General features: G+C 44.5%; 1 long non-coding RNA gene across 2 annotated transcripts in view; it reads right to left on the reverse strand.

Moving 5' to 3' along the window:
* Positions 1-6122: 6122 nt before the first annotated feature.
* Positions 6123-17455, reverse strand: part of LOC144770236 (uncharacterized) — a 156645-nt gene continuing 145312 nt past the window's right edge. For both annotated transcript variants that reach the window (XR_013598841.1, XR_013598844.1), the window contains 2 exons: positions 8035-8169; positions 6123-6708 (listed from right to left, as the gene is read on the reverse strand). This is a non-coding gene — a long non-coding RNA (uncharacterized LOC144770236). The remainder of the gene's footprint in view (positions 6709-8034; positions 8170-17455) is intronic.

A 17455-nucleotide genomic window follows, 5' to 3' on the forward strand; every position in this document is an offset into this window, starting at 1 on the left:
CGCGAGAGTTCGCAATTGCGAACACGTAGGTGCGGCGGGCAGCAACAATCTCGCACTCGCGAAATACAGATTTTGCAATTCTGCACAAGAAATCCACCAGCAAACAGCATAAACCTTCAGAAAATGATGATTTTTATCAGAATTACTCCTCAGGTTGACATTTGCCTGCACTTTTTTTTTAGCAAGGAGTCCATTTTGGAAGGAAGTGCCCCACAGTCTCTAACTTCCTGTTCCAGTCCAGCAGGCTCCTCCCAGTGCTTTCTTCATGTGCTGGTCACTTGCATTTGGACCTTGACCTGGAAGGATTAATCTTTGTGGATGCTGCTGGATATTTGGATTTAAGGCCTTTTTGACTTTCTTTGGATCACTTTTGGATTAGAAATCAACTTTCACAAGTAAGTTTGTTTGGGGCATTGCAGTTGCTGCAACTACAATTTTGGAACTTTTTCAGAACATTAAATAAAATATATTGTGGGTAGCCACAGTATCCAGTAGGACCAGGGTTAGTTATGGGTGCATGATACAACTGTTTTGTTGAATTTAAACATCATTGAGGCCATGGATGGGCTGGGATTGTGCTGAATTTTGTGTTTTTTGTCGATTTTTTGGGGGCTGCTGTTGTGACCTTTTGCCCAGGGGTAGTGAGTGGTGCATGGACTGAGTCTGCCTGTGGGTCTCTTTAATGTAAACATCCTGGATGGCATTGGATTGTGGTGATTTTTGTGTGTTTTTCTGTTTTTTTGGGGTGTTCTGTTGATGTGGACTGGCCATGTGGGTGGTGGTGGCCATTTTGAGTGCTTGTACAGGCAGGCCCTCCACATGTGCTTGGGGTGCAAGGGGCCATTTTGAAGACAGGCAGTGTCTGAGGCCTGCACCCATTTTGCCTAGCTTTCATCCATTATTCCCAGGGCTAGTGAGTGGTGCATGGGCCTAGTCTTTCTGTGGGGTGTCTTCTTGAATGTAAACATCATTGAGGCCATGGGTGGGCTGGGATTGTGCTGAATTTTGTGTTTTTTGTCGATTTTATGGGGCTGCTGGTGGGGCCTTTTGCCCAGGGGTAGTGAGTGGTACATGGACTGAGTCTGCCTGTGGGCTCTCACTCTCTTTAATGTAAACATCCTGGATGGCATTGGATTGTGGTGATTTTTGTGTGTTTTTCGTTTTTTTTGGGGTGTACTGTTGATGTGGACTGGCCATGTGGGTGGTGGTGGCCATCTTGAGTGCTGGTACAGGCAACATGTGCTTGGGGTGCACCCATTTTGAATAACTTTCATCCATTATGCCCAGGGGTAGTGAGTGGTGCATGGGCCTAGTCTTTCTGTGGGGTGTCTTCTTGAATTTAAACATCATTGAGGGCATGGGTGGGCTGGGATTGTGCTGAATTTTGTGGTTTTTATCGATTTTTTGGGTTGTATAACTGATGTTCCTCTGTCTTCCATTGCTTTTAGGTGCACAAGAGAACCACCAGTGCCAGGAAGAAGTCCTGCTGCGGTGTGTGCAGCATAACGTCACGTGTGGCCACAGACAACTCTGCAACTTGTGCAACTGCGGCATGCTGTTCTGAGTGACATCTGAAGAAGATGGCCCCAAAAAAAGTTCCCCGTAGCTCCTCTAGCAAGAAAGATGCCAGAAAGGAGCAGAAGAAGCAAGTTACCAAGCAAACTGGTGTGCCGCCCGCCACATTTTTTGGGAATAAAAAAAAAAGTACGCCTGCAGCAGCAGCGGGATCTGCTGGGGACCAAGCTGGGAGCAGCACCCCCGCTCCATTGGGCTCAGTGCCACCACCCCCACGCCAACTTAAGTCCAAGCCTTTAGTGCTGCAGAGGCAGCCAGCCTACTTGTTCAATCACCATCGACCAGTGATGTTGGCTCATCGCAAGAAAGTAGCAGCAATGTCCCTCAATCAACACAGGTTGTTGTAACTCATCTGACGAGTGTTGAACAACCACAGCCGCAACAACAACCACATGTGCAAGTACAAGCCCAAGTACATGTGGAAGGAGAGGCCGCGCAAGGAGAGGAGCAAGCAGAGGTGCATGGAGGGGCACACAAGTGCCCAAAGTAGTTGTTCCTCCAGAAGTAGGGGCACATCTGGAAATCGAAAATCAAGCCAAGGTATCATTCGAGGAAGCCACTCCTCCTGATGATCATTCATTGTCTTCCACATCCCGAGCAAGGAAAAGATCAAGGGTGGTGGTGTCTACATCTTCTTCAAGCCCACCTCCTTCTGATGATATGGATCTTACTTGGGAACCAGCACCACTGCCGTCTGAGAGTGAGGCTGAGGCATACCATGATCTAAGCGTAAAAGGAAGATCGTCGAAACTCTCATAGTTATGGAGTGTGATGACGCTCAACAAGAAGTGGCGTATACTCCTGCTGCTGAAGACTCTCATGACGACGACGCAGTCATCACTAACGTCACTGAAGCCCCAGCAGGCATGCAGCAAACAGACATTTTGACCCTAGCCCGACAAGCTGCTGAGCGTGATGATGAAGTCGACGAGGAGGCAATGGGAACACCACAATCATTGAAGTTAACTAGTAAACCACCACCTACCGCTTCCATATTTTTTCCTCGCCAGAAGGGACCTCCATCCACCTCGACCTCAATTAGTGGTGGGCAAAGTGCACAACGTAGTAAAGTTCAGCAATACGCATCCTCCACTTCATCTAATGATGACGAGGAGGAAGAAGCGTCACACGCTTCACTTACACCCAGTACCCCTGTCAGCACACCCCCTGTGAGCCACACTAAGAGTGTGGGACAGAGTGAGACACCAATGCGAAAAAGTTCATCAGCGAGCGTAACTGGGTCGAAGAAGTCATCATCATCATCATCCCGTAAAATGGTCCAGGGCAACATTAGAACCATGTTGTTTTCAGACGCGCCATATGAACGCAACCACCCAACGGCGCCTCTGTATAACACTAAGCTGGCTAAAATGCTAGCGCTGGATCTTCTCCCTTTTTCTTTTGTAGAAGGGGTTGGTTTTCTAGAATTAGTGGCAGCGCTCTTCCCTAAATGGAAGGTTCCTAGTCGGTTCTATTTTGCCCGAGTTGCGGTTCCAGCACTACATGAAGATGTGCTGGAGGTGATTGGGGCAGCTTTGAAGAAGAGTGCTGTTCACACTATACATCTGACAACAGACATGTGGACCAGTGGCGCAGGCACAGATTACATGTGCATCACTGCACACTGGGTCTCTTTTTTAGGGGTTAAAGCAAAGCTAAACGCAGGTGCTGACCTGGACCAAGTTTTTAAAGCTGCTCGGAAACATGCAACACTAGCCATGTTTGGCTTGGAGAAACGTCATACAGCAGAAAACATTTTGAATGAGTTTAACACAAAGGTCTTTCACTGGCTGTCCCCAAAAAAACGCGAGATTGGTTATGTTTCCACGGATAATGGCGCCAATGTAGTTAAGGCCATGGATCTGGGTAACTATTTCAGAGTGCCGTGTTTGGCGCACTGTATCAACCTGGTTGTTAAAAAATTCTTGGATAAAGACAGTCCAGCATGCAAGTTAGTGGTCACCTGCCGAAAAATGTGCAACCATTTCAGCCATTCTTTTAAGGCCCGGAAGCATCTGAGGCGCCTGCTACATGAACGTTGAATGCCAGTGAAAGCACTCATCCAGGAGGTGCCAACACATTGGAACTCAACCTTCTACATGCTTGAGCGTCTGTATGAGCAGTTTACGGTACTCGATCAGTATTTCCTTACACTGGGTACAGCTGTGAAGGACCTGAGGTTACATGCGGAGCAATGGGAGCTTGTTAAAAGCCTGACAGACATGCTTTGTCCTTTTGAGGTCTTCACGCGTGCAGTCAGCAGGGAGGACTGTAATTTGGGAAAAGCTATCTCATTGTTGCGCATGCTGGAGCACAAACTGAGGGCGGTGTCTTCTAAGTTTCAAAAAGATGAAGAACAGCAAGAAGCTTTTGTTTTGGCAGAGAAATTATTAGAGCGCCTACTTGGCGATGAACGTCTTCAAAATATCCACTCAGAACAGCATTACATTTGTGCTACTATTCTGCATCCACGCTACAAAAAGGCGCTGGCAAGCAGTGCATTATTTCCTTTTGGTGATGAAGATGTTACAAAGTACAAACATTGGCTAGCCTTGTCAGCCATGAGGTTTGAAAGAGAACGGAAGAAAATTGAAGGAAAAGGCAGTACATCAGCATCAGCAGGCCATCCCCAGTCAAAAGACTCCACTTCTGCACCTGTGGCTGTGGCAGAAGTGACCTCTCAGCCGTTAAAGACACCGGCAACCGGATCATCTGCACCAGACACAACAGAAATATCGGGTGATGAAGAGGATTGGCTAGCTGAGCTTGGGTTTGGTTCTCAAAAGGTCCGAGCAAAAAGTAATCAAAGTGGAGGAAACGTGGAGAACCTCGAGTCGATGGTGCAGGACTATCTGAATGACTCAACAGAGGTCTATGTTAATGCTGACCCATTGGCGTATTGGCATGGGAAAAAAGAATTGTGCCCGGAGATCACCAACCTGGCTATACATTACTTGTCTTGCCCACTCGCAAGCGTGTCTTCTGAACATGTTTTCAGTGCTGCTGGTGGCATTGTAACTTGCAAACGGACCCGCCTCTCGCCCAAAAATGTGGAGAGGTTAACAATGATCAAGATGAATGAGCACCTCATACCACCAGATTACAAAGTACCAGATTGCACGACGGAAGAAGACGAGGAGGACAGCAACTTAGATGAGGGAATTTCTTCTGTGTTAGGTGACACTGACCTACTCCTGTCTGAATTCGCAGAGTATGAGGACGAACTCTTCTTCCCTGACACCGAGCCCTGAAAATGAGCCACTGAATCAAACATTTTCTTTTTCGTACTTATTCACTTTTATTCCTGTGTTTCTGTCTTTCTTTGTTTTGCACAGTTAATATAATTAAAACTTTAATCACCTGTACTTTTGCTTTTTGGCTGTTTGGGGGTCTTCTACTTGTTTTTGCCTGGGTTGATGGCTCTGGGGCCATTGCTGGGAAGGTCTAATACCAGATAAAACTGGTTTGGACAACAATCATGAGGAAAATGTTTTTGCATTTTCTGACATTTCGCTCAATGTAGCGTTTTCGGGGGCCTGTTTGGGGGGCTTCCTGGTGTTTGTGGGTGGGTTTCGGGGTCTGGGAGCAACGCTGGGTATGGATAGTTTTGATAGCAAGAGGTTTGAAGGGAATCCATGGAGGCAGAGGGGAGTTAGGGCCTAGCTGCAGAGAGCGCACTGAGTGATTTTGTAAATTTTCAGGAAAGTGACTAAGTCCACATTTTTGTACTTTTGCTTTTTGGCTGTTTGGGGGTCTTCTACTTGTTTTCGCCTGCGTTGACGGCTCTGGGGCCATTGCTGGGAAGGTCTAATACCGGATAAAACTGGTTTGGACAACATCCATGAGGAAAAAGTTTTTGCATTTTCTGACATTTCGCTCAATGTAGCGTTTTCGGGGGCCTGTTTGAGGAGCTTCCTGGTGTTTGTGGGTGGGTTTCGGGGTCTGGGAGCAACGCTGGGTATGGATAGTTTTGATAGCAAGAGGTTTGAAGGGAATCCATGGAGGCAGAGGGGAGTTAGGGCCTAGCTGCAGAGCGCGCACTGAGTGATTTTGCAAATTTTCAGGAAAGTGACAAAGTCCACATTTTTGTACTTTTGCTTTTTGGCTGTTTGGGGGTCTTCTACTTGTTTTCGCCTGGGTTGACGGCTCTGGGGCCATTGCTGGGAAGGTCTAATACCGGATAAAACTGGTTTGGACAACATCCATGCGGAAAAGCCTTTTGGCACTTTTTGTAACTTAGGGTTCGTTAGGGTTAGCCCTAGCAGCAGGATTGCATGTGTTTTGGGGTGTTCTTGATTTTTGCAACTGAGTTCTGGGGTCTTAGAGCACTCGTGGGAATGTGTAATTTTGGTTGCAAGTGATTTGAAGAAAATCCATGGTGGGAAAGGGGGATCACTTACTCTGTGAGAGGCACTTAGTGTTGAAAACATTTAGCCATTGACATTTAAAGGAAGAAAATGACACAGACTTAAGTTTCAGGAAAACAAACTTACTGTTAAACCCCCACCCACCAGACTCAAAAGCAGTAAAAAACAGGTATGCTCAGATAAAGTTTCAAAAAGTATATTTGTGTAGCCCTAACAAAATAATCTCCCGCAAGACCCTCCCTAACCCCAACGATTGTCCTTCAAAAGTCCCAAAAAGAACCCAACTCCCAATTCCCACCCCCCAAAAGTTTCTAAAAAAGGGGCAAGGGACACTACAGCAGGATGCTGTTCACTGTAGCGGCCAGGGCATCATACTCCTTGCTGAGGGTGGCATGGTCGGAGCGGAGGCCCACCACCAAGTTCTTATAAGTTAAGACCTCCTGCTCCAGGTAGGACACTCTGAGGCATAAGCGGCGCTGGCGTGCCTTGCAACTCCTGTGGGGGGCAGCTGATGTCTTTGCTGCTCGGCGGTGGCGGTTGGTTTTGGTAGCCCGGCTCCGTACCGCTGGAGCACTGCGCTGGCTGGCTGCCCGTGTGGGCCCGGAGGAGGATGCAGCTGTCGCAGTAGATGTACTAGTAGACTGCGTGTCCTCCTCCTCCAGGGCCAACAGCCGCCGATATTCTGCGACAGTGGCATCCAGCCTCCGTTGCCGGGCCATTCGAGCCTACTCCTTCCTTGATGGTTTGTTGGATTTGGAAGGAGCAACTATATAAAGAAAGAAAGACATAGTCTGTAACCAATGCTCTTAAGATTAACACAAAATGATTGAGCAGAAAGTTGTGTCACAGTACAACTAGCAACTTGAAAGCACAGTACATAACTATTGAGGCCAGTATCTATCTAACCTCCCACTTCTTCATCCTTGCTCTAACATTAGTGGGAGTTTAAGGAACAAATTCTACGAGCACTATGAACTTCCATTACAGTCGACTATGACAGTACACCAGTCTTATTCTTCTTCTTCTCTCTTGTTTAGGAAAATTGGTACGTTATCTTCTGCAAGCCGGCATAATGCCAGCGCAGTGAACTTGCACCCGAGAAAAACAGACGCACACTATGATGAGTGAGACAGACTTGCGTTACTGTACCGGTACAGTACATGCAGGTGGTGAAGCTCATATTTTTCTATTACATGTGGCACTGAGAATACTCTGTTAAAAGGGCTACTGCTTAATTAATTTAACTTTCACCCTACAGTGCAAATGAGTACTAGAGAAGGAAAAAGAAGAAACTAAATAATCTGATTATCTATCACTTCACATGGGATGTATTTGATTACATATGGGATGACTTTAGGTGCTTTGCTTTTTATTGAGTGAACAGTGATACACCCACACATGAATGACGTACTACTACTAAACTAAAATTATTAAGAGAGGTAGAGAGTGTCCACCGTAATAACCGGATATATGCTGTGCTTGCAGTTGCAATACAAACTACTGCTACTATTCATGGTAGTATATGGACAAAATTACAACTTCTTTTCCTTGCCTTTCCTACACTGGAACGGACGTGCGGGTGCGGTGTTACATGCTCTTCAAAGTAACACTTAGTTCATCCAGTGACCATCTACTCTCTCTAGATACACATATGCTATCTAAGAGTCAGATAGTACCATGATCCAGGCATCCATCCATTCAAAGTATATGCACACATACAGTTTCTGTTTCACCCACCAAGGCTGTTCTCCTTCCACCCATCCTTGCTTCATCATTCACCCAGCCATGCACCATACCATATTCTTTCCTTCCCAGCCACCTCGGGGACCAAGCAAACACATATCATTCTTCTTTGCCAGTCATCATTAAATTTCTCGTCCTTCCACACTTACTTACACCCTTCTTTCGCTTTTCGTTCATCCCATCCATCAAGTTCATCTCAGATCTGATTGGGATTCTTCTCGCCAAAAACTTCACAGCTAAGTCGAAGTACATTTAGAGGAGGCTACTACCTGGTTGATTTATAATACACCCGTGCAGAAAGCACACTCTGCAGTCTTCAATCTCAATAAGTAAGGAATATATAGCTTACTTCTGCCCGCCACCACCGTGTGAACCCTCACAGGCACATTGGTGTTGTCCGGCACTTGCACCGCCTCCTCCCCAGAAGTGTCCTCCTCATCCACTACCACCACCTCCGCGCTGGCCCCGCCACCAGATGTTCCACCTACAAAATACATTTAAGATTGTTAGAATACACCACTCACTACTATATAATATTTGGTCTAGGAATAAAGAAATGTGAAAAAACAGAAAACAATGTTATAATTTGTGACTGTCTAATCTAAAGTAAAAATGTTCCTTTTTCCAGGGAAGGCTCTGTGCATAGAGCTATTGCTGACTAGAATGGGAGTCCAATGGAATTGCCAAATGTGCAATCTTAGTTAGCTACATAGACAGACTAATAAGAATAATCTAGTAATACCACAGGGAGTCATAGTCGAGGCAGGATAAGAATTTAGATACAGTCTACAAGAAGGTCAAAGACGATTTAGAAAAAATCGAATGAGGAACGCTAGGAAGCATGTTCTTATCTTATCACTCTGCTGAAACATAAGCGCTTATAAACTTATCCTGCTGTCAATTACTAGCACTCTAGGAACCCAGTCACTGTCTATGCACTTGCAGACTCACTCAGGCATTCAGACAAGTAGTGGTACAGTGAAATGTACACAATGTATGTGGTGCCTTAACCCCTTGCAGACTACTGAGTCAGTTCTTCAAAAGTCAAGGTAATAGTCATGCTTGACTGGAATCACACTGTGAGTCTGTGTCCACTCCTACAATCATCTCAACAGAAGCATGTTCTTATCTAATCACTCTGCTGAACCATAAGGGCTTATAAACTTATTGGCTGTCATTTCATTTATAATCTTTATTTCGTCACAATAGAGCCATAAAAGATCCATAGAAACAACCATTTCATAGTACAGTGTCTGCATAGAGAAATAAATGATTTTGGAGATGGCATGGATACAGTTAGGAAATCGATACGATAAATCTTTATAAATTAGTTAAAAAGGAATCAAAAACACATAAAACATTGCTTAAGATTATTCTCACCAGTTCCAAAATTACTGGTGACTTTAAAATGTGTGAATATATATAGGCAAGTTGATAAGCACAAGATAGCAGTAACATTAAGTTCAAGTACAAAAGAGAAATTTACATCACTGTTCATTTATAGATTCAGGCCCATCTTGTTACGTACAAAGCTTATTGCAAATAAAATTCTACTAACACCAAAAACAATCACCTGCCTAGTATCAGTCTTAATGATCCTATTCGCCTCCTTGTATGAGCGCACTCCTAAAGTAAGGCAGAGAGGCTTAATCCATTTTTTCCTGGCCGTCTCATAAGCTGGGCAAAAAAAGAGGATGTGCGACTCATCTACTTTTGTATTGCTTTGGCACAAGGTACATAGCTCACTAGTCTTTACTTCACAGGTGTTTCTCCACCTGGCTATGGTCATGTTGGTTTTCAACATTCCATACCTAAATTTCATATACAAGGTTTTGGCCAAAGGTGGTTGAACCTCGTCTAAGAATTCTTCAAAACAAGGAATATCCTTGAAAACAAGAAAGTTACTTATCATGGTCCCACCTACTCGGTCATTTGACAGGCTATGCACCGTGTATACCCAGAAGGTTGTTTTCAGCAATTTTTGGGAATTTTGCGTCAGACTAAAAGGATCTTCCCAAAACTGTGTCAACCCAATTCTATTTAACCATGTGCGCACGTGTTTTAGCCAAATATTAGAGTTATTCGAATCTAATCTCATTATTTCTTGGAGTCCATTTCTATAATCTATTAGCTCTGGTGTACACCAGAGTCTCACCCATAGTGATAATGGTCTCAAGATGGCATAATGATCCGTGCGCTTCAGGTTTAAATCTAGCATTAAGGGTATTAATGGTGTACTTTTTGGCAACTTCAGGAGAGTCCTATAACATTTATTTTCGCTTGTCATGAAAACATTTCTACACATTGGTCCCCATATTTCTGTCCCATATAACGCTGCAGACTGGGCCTTAAACTTAAAAACTTCAAGTGACCGAGAAACTGCCTTACCAAGGCTCGCCCCATGTTTTTTTACAATAGGCAGAGTATTCTGTACAAGTATCATTTTACTTTTTTCTACTTGGGTTTTCCACGAAAGTTTTGAATCTAATGAAACTCCCACGTAAATGAAATTCTGTACAGATTCTAGTTTTTGATCATTTAAAAACAGATTCCCCCTAAAGGTTTTGTGAGGGTTTATGGCCATATATTTAGTCTTATTAATATTAATCTCTAGGCCTTTCCTGTTGCAATATGTTTGAAATTAGTTTAGAAGGGATTGCAGACCTCTGGGTGTTTGAGAACTCAATATAGTATCGTCTGCAAATAAAAGGGCTGGAACCCTTTCTCCATTCAATTTTGGTGAATCGTTATTGCAGCCCTCTAAGTAAGATGGGATGTCATTGACAAACATTGAAAATAATGTGGGAGCCAGCACACATCCTTGGCGGACTCCTCGCTTAATTGGGATGGCTTTTGTTAGTTCGCCATTGGGCCCCCATCTTACTCTCGCATAGTTTTTTTCATGCAACCTTATGATCTGTTGGAGAAGACAGACAGGAAGCCCTTGAGAATGTAAAGACTCCCATAAAAGATCACGTGAGTCGAGATCAAAGGCAGCCCTGAGATCTACAAATGCAATGTAAAGATGCCCTTTCCTTATATGAACATATTTCCAACATAAACAACAAAATCTGAAAACTTGGTCAATAGTTTTTATTCTGGGCCTAAAGCCAGATTGGAACTTATTGAGAACAGAACTTTCCTCTATCCATATATTCACACGTGTTAAAATATGCCTTGCATAGGTTTTTTGTAAAATATCCATTAAACTAATAGCGTGATAGTTAGATGGTTCATTCCTATCGCCCTTTTTAAAAATTGGAACGATTTCCGCGCCCCTCCAGCTTTCAGGAATATCTACACCTGCTGCTAAAGCATTGCACAAAAAATTAATATAAGGCACCCAGATGTCAATTTCATGCTTATATAAATCGCCTGGGATTTTATCCAATCCTGGTGCCTTTCCATTTTTAACTGCATTAATTGCTAACACTGTTTCCGCTATTTCAAACTCCAATTTAATTACACTGGGGCTGGACCATAATGTATCCTTTTCCAAAACTCCAATATGTTCTGGAGCCCTATCCAACTCTGAGATATGTTCGACCCAAGTCATTTCATCAAGAAACACGTCCTTAACCACTCTTCCTGTATGGTTCCCATTTGCCACCAATCTCCAAAACCCCACTTTGTCCTTAATCTTAGCTGCCATTAGCAATTCGGACCAACTTTCCTTGTCCCAATTTGTTCTTGTCTTCGCTTGAACCTTCTTATATTCTTTTCTGGCCGCCTTGGTCTCCTCTGGAGACTTACTTTTTATCGCTTCTATAAGTCTAGCCTTGCCATTGCCTTGCCGTACCAGGGTTTCCTGCTTGATATATTGTTTATATTTTGATTGGTTTTTTTTGGCATTTTGGTTACCAATGGTATTAATAATTTAAAAACCCCAATATGCAGGTCAACAAAGGTACTACCCTCTAATTGTGTGCTTAAATAACTGGCAAACGTGTCAGCTAACAATCTATAGATTTCTGCTAGCACTTATCCATGCTCCAGTATGTGGGCCCATTTTAGTGAACGACGAATATTACTAACTAATATAACATCATTGGTTGTATTTACTAAATAGGGCACCTCATTTTTTGGGGTTGCACTAAACAACAAGCTGGATGAAAATAACATGTAGGAGTGGACGATGGTCACTCTCATTCCTGGGCATAATCTCTAGATCAATTACATAAGGCCAAATATCAAAGGAAACCATGACATAATCAATTTTACTTTGGGAATTATTCCTTATAAAGGTTGAGGCCTTTAGTGTGTCTGATGGAAGTCGGCCATTGCATGTTCTCAATCCATGCGCGACTGTCAGTCTCATAATTTGGACTGCCAATACAGTACATTGGACCGACTCAATATTATGTAATAAAGGGATATTATTAGGCCTATCCTCCTTATCAGAAATATCGCCAAGACCTATAATTGGCTCATAATTACAATTCAAATTGCCACCTAATATTATGCTTGATTTCTCCTCCATGGAATTTAAAAAGCAGTCCAACTTTTCCAATATCGCTGACTCTTTGGATGAACGGCATGGTCTGTTGTAAACATTAAATAAATGTAACACCCTACCTTCTTTCGTAATTATTTTTAATCCAAGAATATCCATTGAGTCGATATTTAATATTGTTATTCGGACCTCCGGTGTTACTTTTACCCATATTACGAGCCCCCCCGAGGGCCTACCTCTAGCAGAGGGAACTGCATCAACGTTATATGTTCTATATCCCACTCTATGCGGGGTATTTAGCGCCCAAGTTTCCTGCAGGAGACAGATGTCACTTGTTTCACTATAGCTGCACCACTCTGGGTCGCTAACATTTTTCATAAGCCCCGCTATATTCCAAGAAATTAGTTTTAAACTTGGGATATTGCAGTCACTCCTAGCTAAAACAGGACCATCTAATATAGTGTCACTTATACAGGTATTTACTCCTGTCAATACTGTTTCTCCACCAGAGATCAGTAAGGGTTTTTGTTTCGCTAGGACCCCTTCTCCCATGTCTTCCTTTTCAGGCACTGGGACATATGTCCGTGGTAAAGTGGCTATTGAGACATTTATCTCTTTTGTCTCTATTTCTATTGGGGCGACCACTATTCCTTCTCCTTGGTCTGTTACTGAAAACAGTCAATGAACCGCTTCCAAGGAAGGTAAGTCTTGGAATCTATTAAAAGTATGAAGAGGGAATAAATTCTCAAAATTCTTACGTATTTCGTCCCCATTTGGTCTGTAAAAGTACCCCAAAGGGAGAGCGTGGATGTTAGTGTTCTTTTTCTGGGTCTCCTCACATGTTCTTAATAAATGACGAACTATGTGGGGGCGTTTAAAATGAACAACTATACAGTCGCCATCAATATTTCTTCCTCTGATCCCCCCCACCCCCCCTGCGCACCATTATAATCTCGTTCATTTTTCCCGCGCTGAATCCTTTATACTTTTGAAGCCAATCTACGACCTTATTCCTAAGATTAAGCCATGTTTCGTTTTGATCTCTCCTTAAAGCCGGTACGCCAGTTAGTATTAAAACATACGGGCATGCGGCTGGGGGTAGACTTAAATTGTCACAATTGGGAATCGCATTAATTCCATCAGAACTAGATACTGGTGCTCTTACATTGCTGCTGCAGGAGTAATCTGGTCTGTCTATGGTTGAATCAATTCTTCTTTCTCCTAGGCCAGTGACATTACTTTGGGGTTCCTTTTTTCTTAATAATTGTACTCTTTCTCCCACAATGCCAGTTCCGTTCAGGGTAGCTATTCCTGGTTGTGCTAAAATGAACCTATCAGGAATCATTTCTTTATTTTTTGGGTAACTCAACCTATATTCTTCAAGTAATTTAACTCCTTCTTCAAAGTTATCCTCCCCTTTTGGAACATGATGTCTAATTTAGCTATGGCCTGATTTGTTTGGGTAATTTTATTATCTTGATCCTTCAGTCTAGCGCCCATAAGATCATTTATTTGCACCTGGACAGAATCTAGAGTGGTCTTAAAAATATCTGCAACAATAAGTTCTAGCGTCTCTGCCGTGCTATCTGCTCTGTTAGAGTGTGGGGAGTAATCAGTCTCAGTTTGAGTTCCGAAGGATCTACATTCAGAGCTCATATGTTCAACTAATTCCGTCTGGTTTTTAACTGGCATCCCTAGCCTGCCACTCCTCCCTTTTTACTGGTGGTCCGCTTCCCTTGCAATATGGTCTTTGGTTTATTTTTCTCCTGCACCCCTTGCCTTGCCCCTCTATGTCTAGTTGCCATCGATGGAGCTGGAGATACTTTTAGCTCTGACTGATTTTTGTTATTATTTATAGTATGATCAGCCACAGGGCTCCCTAGAGTATGTGCGGGGGATGCAATACAATCACTTGTTGGTTTTTGCAATGGGTCTATTAGGAGTAATTGACCAGATTCATGATATGTTGGTAACTTAGACGGATCTAAAGATAACCTTCTTTCTGCAAGAGCAATTTCGTGGGATATGAGTGATCTGCTCTTAAAATAAAATTGTCTAGGGTCCCCGCTAGGCATTTCTGCTGCTTGCTCATGACAGTATACTTATATTTACGCAATGACGTAAAAATACGTTAGTAACTTTTCACGCTAACTTTGACCAACCAGAGTTAATCTTACACACGCTGTAAAAGAGTAATCCGTTACGTATTTGGCAGTTAAAATATCACAACTCTTCAACAAAAGTAATGACCAATATTAGGAATAAAAATGCTCCCTTCCCTTCGCCCCCCGATATTTAACTAGGAGTATCCTTTGACAGGTCATCCAGTAAGAGCACCACAATTCTATTTTCCTTTTTCCCCCTCTTTGATCAAACACATCCCCATATCGATAAAGAATAGACCCGTCAATGAATAGTTAGGAACAATGTCAGCATAAGTTATTTCAGGTGTAACATACCCGATGCATTTGATAGTTGTTTTGGCGTACAATAGCCAAGGGGGGTAGCCCAGCCCAGCCTCCTTCGGCCTCGGATGGCCGCAGATGGCCCAGCCCTTGTCCCGGGCTTCGCCCGGGCGCTGCCAATGCGCGTGCCGCACTGTGGGTGGCGCGATGCGCTAATGAGGGCTGGCGGCGCTGGGCAGTGATGCTATCAGGAAGCGCCAGAGGTGGTTCTGGGGGCTGTAGTCCCTTGTTGAGGCTCCGAGGATGCTGCAGGCCGTTTGCCTCACGACGATGTAGCATAATGCTCCCCCTGTCACTGGTAGCAAAAATGGGTGGGCTGAGTGCTAGGCCGTTCCCCTCACGGTCGTCTGTGTGCTTCTCCTGTCGGTTGCGCGTCCCATGCTGCGGGAGGCACGATGCGCTAATGAGGGCTGGCGGCGCCGGGCAGTGACGCTATCACCAAGCGCCAGAGGTGGTTCTGGGGGCTGTAGTCCCTTGTTGAGGCTCCGAGGATGCTGCAGGCCATTTGCCTCACAACGATGTAGTATAATGCTCCCCCTGTCACTGGAAGCAAAAACGGGTGGGCTGAGTGCCGGACAGTTCCCCTCACGGTCATCTGTGTGCTTCTCCTGTCGGTTTCGCGTCCCGCGCTGCGGGAGGCATGATGCGCTAATGAGGGCTGGCGGCGCCGGGCAGTGACGCTAACAGCAAGCGCCAGAGGTGGTTCTGGGGGCTGTAGTCCCTTGTTGAGGCTCTGAGGATGCTGCAGTACGTTTGCCTCACGGCGATGTAGTATAATGCTCCTCCTGTCACTGGTAGCAAAAACTGGTGGGCTGAGTGCTGGACCGTTCCCCTCACGGTCATCTTTGTGCTTCTCCTGTCGGTTGTGCGTCCAGCGCTGTGGGAGGCGCGATGCACTAATGAGGGCCGGCGGCGCCGGGCAGTGACACTATCAGCAAGCGCCAGAGGTGGTTCTGGGGGCTGTAGTCCCTTGTTGAGGCTCCGAGGATGCTGCAGGCCGTTTGCCTCACGGCGATGTAGTATAATGCTCCCCCTGTCACTGGTAGCAAAAACGGGTGGGCTGAGTGCTGAACCGTTCCCCTCACAATCGTCTGTGTGCTTCTCCTGCCAGTTGCGCGTCCCTTCTTATCTAAACACTCAGCTGAAACATAAGTGCTTATAAACTTATCGTGCTGTCAACTACTTGCACTGTAGGAACCCAGACACTGTCTATGCACTTGCAGAATGACTCAGGCATTGAGACAAGCCGTTGTACAGTGAAATGTGCACAATGTATGCGGTCCCTTAACCCCTTGCAGACTATTGAATCAGTCCTGCAAAAGTCCAGGTAATAGTCATGCTTGTATGGAATCACAATGTGAGTCTCTGTCCACTCCTACAATCATCCTGACAGAAGCATGTCCTTATCTAATCACTCTGCTGAAACAGAAGTGCTTATAAACTTATCCTGCTGTCAACTACCAGCACTCTAGGTACCCAGTCACTGTCTATGCACTTGCAGAATGACTCAAGCATTGAGACAAGCAGTGGTACAGTCAAATGCGCACAATGTACGCGGTCTCTTAAACCCTTGCAGACTACTGAGTCAGTCCTGCAAAAGTCCAGGTAATATTCATGCTTGTCTGGAATCACACTGTGAGTCTGTGTCCACTCATACAATCATCCTGATGGAAGCATGTCCTTATGTAATCACTCTGCTGAAACATAAGTGCTTATAAACTTATCCTGCTGTCAACTGCTAGCACTCTAGGAACTCAGTCACTGTCTATGCACTTGCAGAATGACTCAGGCATTGAGAGAAGCAGTGGTAAGTCAAATGTGCACAATGTATGTGGTCCCTTAACCCCTTGCAGACTACTGAGTCAGTCCTGCAAAAGTCCAGGTAATAGTCATGCTTGTCTGGAATCACACTGTGAGTCTGTATCCCCTCCTACAATCATCCTGACAGAAGCATGTCCTTATCTAATCACTCTGCTGAAACATAAGCGCTTATAAACTTATCCTGCGGTCAACTACTAGCACTCTAGGAACCCAGTCACAGTCTATGCATTTGCATAATGACTCAGGAATTGAGACAATACCTAAGCCCTTATAAATTAACTGAGCACTCTGTTTGCAGCACTGTCATCATTCTAGTTACTAGTGATGTTCTTACAGAATGACCTAGGCACCAACACTAGTACACGCACAATATTCTGTGCACAATCCCTACAAACCTCAAATCCGATACATACTATTGATACACTCCACTAAATACTAAAGTAGTACTCATGCAACCTAGGATACCTCCTGTCAGTCTCATACAGTTTGTCAATCACCCATCCAGCACTTTGTTCTTATGGTATCACTCTGCCAATACCTAAGCACTTATGGGGCAGATTTACAAGCCCCCTGCACCACGAATATGTCACTTTTTGTTACGTAGTGATGGCGCTGGGGACTCCTTCATACTTACAAGGAGAGGAAAAGGCACCCTGCTTGGCTTTTCCTCTCCTTGAAAATACGACCCATTCAAACGTAGCACTTTGCATTGAAGGGGCGTTCCATGGGTGTTGCTGTGTCTGTTCCCACACAACACCCATGGAGTAACACATCTCAAGATTTACGAGAAAGTGTAAATATGTAGATACGTGTGAATGGTGCGCCACCCTAGAGGTGGTGTAGCGAGGCACAACTAGGAGAAATGTTTTCATTTCTCCTCTTTTTTTCCTCTTTCAATGCATGCTGCATTCCACAGCACACATTGAAGGAGAAAAATGCCTTTAGTGATTGTTTTTGTGCAGGAAGTAGTCCCTCTGTCGTGTTTTGGCAGCTCCTGAGTTAGCGTTTAGCACAGCTACACGGTCTTTTCT

This window comes from Lissotriton helveticus, chromosome 1_1, assembly GCF_964261635.1.
Source record: "Lissotriton helveticus chromosome 1_1, aLisHel1.1, whole genome shotgun sequence".
Lineage (NCBI taxonomy): Eukaryota > Metazoa > Chordata > Amphibia > Caudata > Salamandridae > Lissotriton > Lissotriton helveticus.